Raw genomic sequence first — 8072 nt, 5'->3', positions numbered from 1 at the left:
CTCCTCCTAGTGCCTCAGGTACTCTGTCACACCACTGACTGAATATCCATCCTCACGCGGAAATGGGTTTCTGCATGCTTTCTGCTGGAAACCCAGAATTATCCCTCGTGTTACATCATCTGCTCTTGCACAATCCATCTCAGCAAGTTTACATCATGGTATAAGATGGTATAATCTTTTTAAGTGATGAGATCCACAGTGGAACATAGGCCGGAACTTTCTGGCCGTTCACAAGAGTGGGATCTTCTGGTCCGGCAAATGGCGCACCCCCACCGCAGGTTTCCCGGCAGCGAGGGGTGTATTCAACAGGAAAGCTCATTATCAAAGGCGAGACCGGGAGATCCTGCCACTGGGCAATGGTGGGCCGCCCTCCCTGCCTCAAAACACACGGCAGGTTGCACGGAAAATCCCGCCCATAGTCTTTTATCGTCGTAAAATGAACAGAGTATATTCTTTGTGCCTAAGTGCCAGATTAATTCAACCACATCCCTCGCTTCAAACTTGCACAGGGAGCTCCCCCATTGCTGGATTTTAGCACACCAACACTTAATCAATGCACTGTGTACTCTCCAGAAGTGGCATTTCCAGTATACAGTGACTGAATAATGACAGGATATGATGCAGAGTGCATTGTTTTTCATTGGGCAAGCCACACCACAATTGATCATAATTGATATTTCCCATATCTTTAGCTGATACCTTGAAGGTCTATTTTAACTGTACCCTCCCAGTGGAAACAAGGCAGTTAATAATGGACAGGTTACTTACCCGCTCAGATCCCAACTGGCTCCAATTGATCGTGATGTTAACCTGCAGGGTTTTTCAGGCAGATGCAATTTTAACTGTGGCCTGAGTGGTGAAACCACTGTGGCCTTCACTCCCAGCAGAGGCGGGTCTGCAGCTGATCAGAGGACAACACAGGCCTTCCTGGTAAGTGTAAAACTTTCCTTTGATGAGTTAGTAGAAGCCTTAAAAGTCATGGCCTCTGCTGCCCTAGGACCCCCCTCTCCCTTTCTCATGAGGTCCTCCTGAACCCTTCTCCCCGCCACTAATCTAGAGGCAGCTGATGCCCTCCAATTTCCAGCAGTCACACTCACCATGGTAATTTGCTGCCGGTGCAGATAGGGAAAGCATCTCGAAGTAAAGATTTCCCACCAGAAACTCACTCCGAGTTGCAGCCTGCCCCTCTGTAATACTGGCAGCCATTTGAAGCTACACAGGAAGATATGACAAAAGACTAGTCAGGGAGCTGGAACCACTATTCCCTTCTCATCTGTGCTTCAGGAACAGCAAGAAAGAGATGCCTTATAGAAAATGGAGGAATGTAGCAAACAGTTACAGGATCTGTCAAAAAATGGGATCTAAATATATTTTGACTATTCTTTATCTATATTATATTATAGTTATATTATATTAAGTTGCATTTGGGGTCTGTTAGCTCAGATGCCTGAATGGCTGATTCATGATGCAGAACGATGACAAAGGCGCGGGCTCAATTCCCGTACCAATGAGGTGATTCATGAAGGCCTTCTCAACCTTGCCCCTCGCCTGAGGTGTGGTGACCCTCAGGTTAACCACCACCAACCAGACAGAGAGCTCTCAAAGAAGAGAACAGCCTATGGTCCTTTGGGACTGTGGTGACATTTACATTAACTTGCATTTGTTTCAAACAAATGGAAGCATTTTGAGGAGAATTACTTTTAATAGAACAGTCTGAAATGGTTCCCACTATATAAACCTACCTTCCTAACTTTTCTCAGTTTAATAAATAGGCAGCGCTAATCTTTGTAACTGAGAATTTGGTAACAGGGGATCCTAATTGTAAACATGGCAAAGAGCCATGCAGGCTCAAAATGTTGGGCGGGATTCTCCGTGCGTCCACGGCAGCAGGATTTTCCGGTCCCGCTGTAATGAGTGGGGGATTTGGCTAGGTGCCAAATTCGCTGTCCACACCAGCCGCGGTACCAGGGCAGACTCTCACTGGAGAATCCCAGCCGTTAGCTCTGTTCTGTCTCCACAGATGCTGTCAGACCTGCTGAGATTTTCTGTTTCGGATTCCAGCAACTGCTCAGTAATTCGCTTTTATCCTAATTCTCAAATAGTTTCCCCTCTTTTTAGCCAAAAAAGCAATCTGTCGAAAATATTGTATCGTTGTCAGACGGCTGTCGTTATTTGTGCTGTTAAGTGTGTCAGTTGGTGACAATGGCGGTGCAGGAAATCCAATACTGGTGCTGACTGTTAAATGCAATAATACTCCAACATGTGGTGCAACATCTGACTTGCATTTCATTCTAGAAATGAAAATAGCGGTCTAAATATTTTATAATTTTGAGGAGGAAGTCGCATGTTGGGTGGCTCCCACTCAAGGCTTGATTTTTTTTTTAGAATTTAATGCCCAGGTCCTGGGGCAATTTTTCATAAAATAAGTTCAGGAAAACATAATAATAATCTTTATTAGTGTCACAAGTAGGCTTACACTGCAATGAAGTTACTGTGAAAATCCCCTAGGCGCCACACTCCGGCGTCAGTTCAGGTAGACTGAGGGAGAGTTCAGAATGTCCAATTCACCTAACAGCACATCTTTCAGGGCCTGTGGAAGGAAACCGGAGCACCTGGAGGAAACCCACGCAGACACGGGGAGAACATGCAGAATCCACACAGACAGTGACCCAAGCCGGGAATCGAACCTGGGACCCTGGCACTGTGAAGCAACAGTGCTAACCACAGTGAAGGAAGGAGGAGGATGTCCAAGAACCAAAAGAAAGCCGCCATAAGGAAGGGTGAGAGTGAAGGGTCGCCATCGGGTGGAAAGGTCTGCTCGGCAACTGGAAAGATGGCGGGGGCTGGGTCGCTGGGTGGGGCTGCAATGTTCACGGCAGAAAAGATGACCGAGATGACGGTTTTGGAATCTGAAAAACAGTTCGCAAAGCACATGGAGGTGATGAGGAAGGAGATGATGGCGCCATTGAAGGTGCTGGTGGAGGAGGCGATTGTCCCGGTGAAGGCTTCAGTGTGAAGGGTGAGTAACTGAAGGGAGTGGAGGAGACCTTGTCGCAACACAGCGATCAGCTCACCTCAATGGGTGAGGAGCTGCAGAGGGTGGTGGAGGCCAACAAGGGTCTGCGAGACAAGGTGGAGGACCTGGAAAACAGATCTAGGAGGCAAATTCTGAGGATCGTGGGCTTGCCCGAAGGGGTGGAGGGCCTGAGGCCAACGGAGTACTTTGCAAGATGCTGATGGAGCTGTTTGGGGAGGGGGTAGATTCCTTCCCGGTACGAACTGGATCAGGCTAATAGGTTCTGGATGCCTAAACCAAAGGTGAATGAGCCACCAAGGGCGGTGATTATTTGTTTCTATAGACACCACGTGAAGGGGAAGGTCCTGAGTTGGGCAAAACAGAAACGGGAGGTGCAGTGCGCTGGAGCTGGTATACGTATATACCAGAACTTAATCATGGAGTTGGAAAGGAGGCGGGTGGTCTTCGGTCGAGTGAAGACAACACTGTGTAACAGTGGGATGGGGTTCAGCGTAGTGACCCCTGCTAAGTTAAGGGTGACCTACAACGCCAAAGACTTTTATTTCGAAACGGCAGAAGCGGCGGAGGCCTTTGTGAAGCAGAAGGACTGGGGCAGAAGTGAGAAATGGGACTGAGGATTGAACTTGGACTGTGGGTAGGGGGGGGGGGGGTTGAAGATTGTATATAGTTGTATTTTTTATTTCATGTTGCTAATTGTACAAGGTGGGAGTTGGGATTTGGGATTTTTTGCAATGATGGTTTTTTAGAGGTTTTTGTGTTTGCATTGGGTTTGTGTTTGACGAGGATTTCTTTGTTTTCCTGGGTCCGGGTGGGGCAGGGGATTGGAGGGGAGTGGAGCCTGGGCAGGGTCCTCCACACGAGCCAGCACAAGGTGGCAAGTGAACGGGAGTGTGGTGGGGGGAGGGGCTGTGCCCATTGGAGCCTGGCAGAACAGGTTTTGATGGGCCTAGGAAGTGTGAAAAGTGGGGTACGGGACCAATACTGGGTGAGGTTTCTTCGAGAGGTAGTGGATGGGAGGATTCTGGGAGAGGAGGAGTGGTTTGCTGGTAACAATGGGATGGGGCGGGTCAAGCTCAGTGGGCAGGGCCCGCAGTTATGATGATGGCGAATAGGAGGGGTGGGGAGGGTGAGAGACCTCCGGTCGGGACAGTTACGTGGAATGTGAGCGGTTTGTTGGAGGGAGTTTTTCAGGGTCATCTCGGGGTAGTGCACATAAACGTAGAACCAGGGCCCCTAGAAGCCATTTTTGGGGTGGCATTGAACATTGGGAGGGAGGAAGAGGGGGGTTGGGTATTGTTGTCTTTGATTACTGTGGTGGTATGTATTAGGGGTAATACGGTACACCACGTGTCGACAGGCTATTGGTGGAGGGATGCCAGGTCCTGATAGGATCTGCCACCTACTGGACTCCATCCAGAAATGCCGGTATAAGAACCCAGTTTTTCCCTCCATTTCCCTCAGCAGTTGCATTCTGTAACCACGCTGATGGGGATAAAGTTCTGCTTAATAAAGCCTTCAATTGACATTACCTCAACCTGCCTCACGTCATATTGATGGTGCTACAATTTATTAAGCAGAATTTAAATTGAAGAAAACGACGTGGGAACATGGAGCCTCGAATTACCCCGGAGTGCCTGCGCATCGCACCCCAAGCAGCTAACTCGGTCTCTATCTTCAAACACTGGATGGCATGCTTTGAGGGCTACCTCCGAACGGCCCCTGGCACACCGACTGATGAACAAAAGATGCAGGTCCTCTATTCCAGGGTGAGTCCTGACGTCTACTCCCTTATCGAGGACGAGGACGGTTTCACCGGTGCCATCGCCGCGCTGAAGGATATCTACATCCGGCCCGCCAACCAGGTATTTGCTCGCTACCAGCTCGCCACACGACGGCAATTTCCTGGGGAATCGCTGGACGAGTTTTATAACGCCCTGCAGATCCTGGGTCGGAACTGCAACTGCCCGGCGGTAACAGAGCTCCTGGTCCGCGATGCGTATGTGGCAGGTTTGGCCTCTTCCCAGATCCGCCAGAGGCTTCTGGAGAGAGAATCTCTGGGACTTACAGAAGCTCGGGCCCTGTCGGCATCCCTCGATGTGGCCTCGCGTAACGCCCGCGCCTACGCCCCCGACCGCACTACAGCCCCTTGGGCTCCGTGGACCCCCGCTGCGGTCGACTCTCCGACACCCCCCCCCACCCCCGCAAACCTGCGCGGCCAAAACACCAGACCAACCGGGGGGGCCCTGCTGCTATTTTTGCGGCCAGCCGAAACACCCTCGGCAGCGATGCCCGGCCCGCGCGGCTACCTGCAAAAGCTGCGGGAAGAGAGGCCACTACGCGACGGTGTGCAGGTCCCGCGGGGTCGCCGCTATCTCCAGGGAAGAAACGGGACCACAGACCCAGCCCCCCCAGCGATCCACGTGTGACCAACGGACGCCGCCATTTTGGACCCCGGACGCCACGAGGGAGAGATGGGCGCCGCCATTTTGTCCACCCCCGACCGCGCTCGATCCGTGGATGCCGCCATCTTGGCTGAAGGACCCCGACACAGACGGCCACATACTGCCTGATTACGATGCTCAACTTCAACAACCACGTCTGGCTTCGACGACCCTCGACCAGTCGCGACCCCGGACGCTCCAGACTGCAACCACTACAGTCCTAGTGAATGGCTACGAGACGCCGTGTCTTATCGACTCTGGGAGCACGGAGAGCTTCATTCATCCAGACACGGTAAGGCGCTGTTCTCTCGTAATTCGGCCAAGCACCCAGAAAATTTTCCTGGCGGCGGGATCCCACTCCGTTCAGATCACGGGGTTCTGCATCGCTAACCTAACGGTGTAGGGGAGGGAGTTCCGAAATTACCGACTGTATGTCCTCCCCCATCTCTGTGCGCCCACACTCCTAGGGTTGGACTTCCAATGCAACCTCCAGAGTTTAACATTTAAATTTGGCGGCCCTATACCCCCACTGACTGTCTGCGGCCTCGCGACCCTCAAGGTTGAACCGCCTTCCTTGTTTGCGAACCTCACACCGGATTGCAAACCGGTCGCCACAAGGAGCAGATGGTACAGTGCCCAGGACCGAGCATTTATCCAGTCCGAAGTCCAGAGGCTGCTGAAGGAAGGCATCATCCAGGCTAGCAAAAGTCCCTGGAGAGCCCAGGTGGTAGTTGTTAAGACCGGGGAGAGACAGAGGATGGTCATCGACTATAGTCAGACCATCAACAGGTACACTCAGCTAGATGCGTACCCTCTCCCCCGCATATCCGACATGGTCAATCGGATTGCACAGTACAAGGTCTTTTCCACCGTGGACCTCAAGTCCGCCTACCACCAGCTCCCCATCCGTCCCGGTGACCGCAACTATACTGCCTTCAAAGCAGACGGGCGGTTATACCACTTTTTAAGGGTTCTATTCGGTGTCACGAACGGAGTCTCAGTCTTCCAACGAGAGATGGACTGAATGGTTGACCAGCACGGTTTATGGGCCACGTTCCCGTATCTCGACAACGTCACCATCTGCGGCCACGACCAGCAGGACCACGACGCCAACCTCCAAAAATTCCTTCAGACCGCTCACGCCCTGAACCTCACTTACAACAAAGAAAAACGTGTGTTCCGCACCGATCGTCTAGCCATCCTGGGCTACGTGGTGCGTAATGGAGTGAAAGGCCCCGACCCTGAACGCATGCGCCCCCTCATGGAGTTCCCTCTCCCCCACTGTGCCGAAGCCCTGAAACGTTGTCTGGGCTTCTTTTCTTATTACGCCCAGTGGGTCCCCCAGTACGCAGACAAGGCCCGTGCACTAATCTAGTCCACTACTTTTCCCCTGACGACAGAGGCATGCCAGGCCTTCGGATATCGCAAAGGCCACGATGCGCGCCATCGATGAGTCCCTCCCCTTCCAGGTCGAGAGCGACGCATCGGATGTAGCTCTGGCGGCCACCCTCAACCAAGCAGGCAGACCAGTGGCCTTCTTCTCCCGAACCCTCCACGCTTCAGAAATCCGCCACTCCTCAGTGGAAAAGGAGGCACAAGCAATAGTGGAAGCTGTGCGACACTGGAGGCATTACCTGGCCGGTAGGAGATTCACTCTCCTCACTGACCAACGGTCGGTTGCCTTCATGTTCAATAATGCACAGCGGGGCAAGATCAAAAACGACAAGATCTTGCGGTGGAGGATCGAACTCTCCACCTTCAATTATGAGATCTTGTATCGTCCCGGAAAGCTGAACGAGCCTTCCGATGCCCTATCTCGCAGCACATGTGCCAATGTACAAGTGGACCGTCTACAAGCCCTCCACGAGGACCTCTGCCACCCGGGGCGCACTCGTTTCTACAACTTCCTTAAGGCCCGCAACCTCCCTTACTCCGTCGAGGACGTCCGAACAGTCACCAGAAACTGCCAGATCTGCGCTGAGTACAAATCGCACTTTTTCAGGCCAGAAAGAGCGCACCTGGTTAAGGCCTCTCGACCCTTTGAACGCCTCAGTTTGGATTTCAAAGGCCCCCTCCCCTCCACCGATCGCAACGCGTACTTCCTGAACGTCGTTGACGAATACTCCCGTTTCCCTTTCGCCATCCCCTGCCCCGACATGGCCGCGTCCACGGTCATTAAAGCCCTCGGTACCATTTTTACACTGTTCGGTTTCCCCGACTATATCAATAGAGACAGGGGGTCCTCCTTTATGAGTGACGAACTGCGTCAATTCCTGCTCAGCAGGGGCATAGCCTCGAGCAGGACGACCAGTTACAACCCCCGGGGGAACGGGCAGGTAGAAAGGGAGAATGGAACGGTCTGGAAGGCCGTCCTGCTGGCCCTCCGGTCTAGGAGCCTCCCAATTTCCCGCTGGCAGGAAGTCCTCCCGGATGCCCTTCACTCTATCCGGTCCCTGCTGTACACCACCACGAATCAAACGCCACACGAGCGCCTCCTCCTCTTTCCTAGGAAGTCCTCCTCTGGAACGCCACTTCCGACCTGGCTAGCAGCTCCGGGACCCATTCTGCTCCGGAAAAATGTGCGGGCGCACAAG

General features: G+C 52.6%; 1 protein-coding gene across 1 annotated transcript in view; it reads left to right on the top strand.

The window, feature by feature from the left end:
* The first annotated feature begins 770 nt into the window (after positions 1-770).
* myocd (myocardin) overlaps positions 771-8072 on the top strand; it is a 303397-nt gene continuing 296095 nt past the window's right edge. The window contains exon 1 of the mRNA XM_072483120.1: positions 771-930. The gene's annotated coding sequence lies outside the window, so the exon portion shown is untranslated. The remainder of the gene's footprint in view (positions 931-8072) is intronic.

Source organism: Scyliorhinus torazame, chromosome 18 (assembly GCF_047496885.1).
Source record: "Scyliorhinus torazame isolate Kashiwa2021f chromosome 18, sScyTor2.1, whole genome shotgun sequence".
In the NCBI taxonomy this organism is placed as follows: domain Eukaryota; kingdom Metazoa; phylum Chordata; class Chondrichthyes; order Carcharhiniformes; family Scyliorhinidae; genus Scyliorhinus; species Scyliorhinus torazame.
This window is presented reverse-complemented; position numbering and strand designations above follow the sequence as displayed.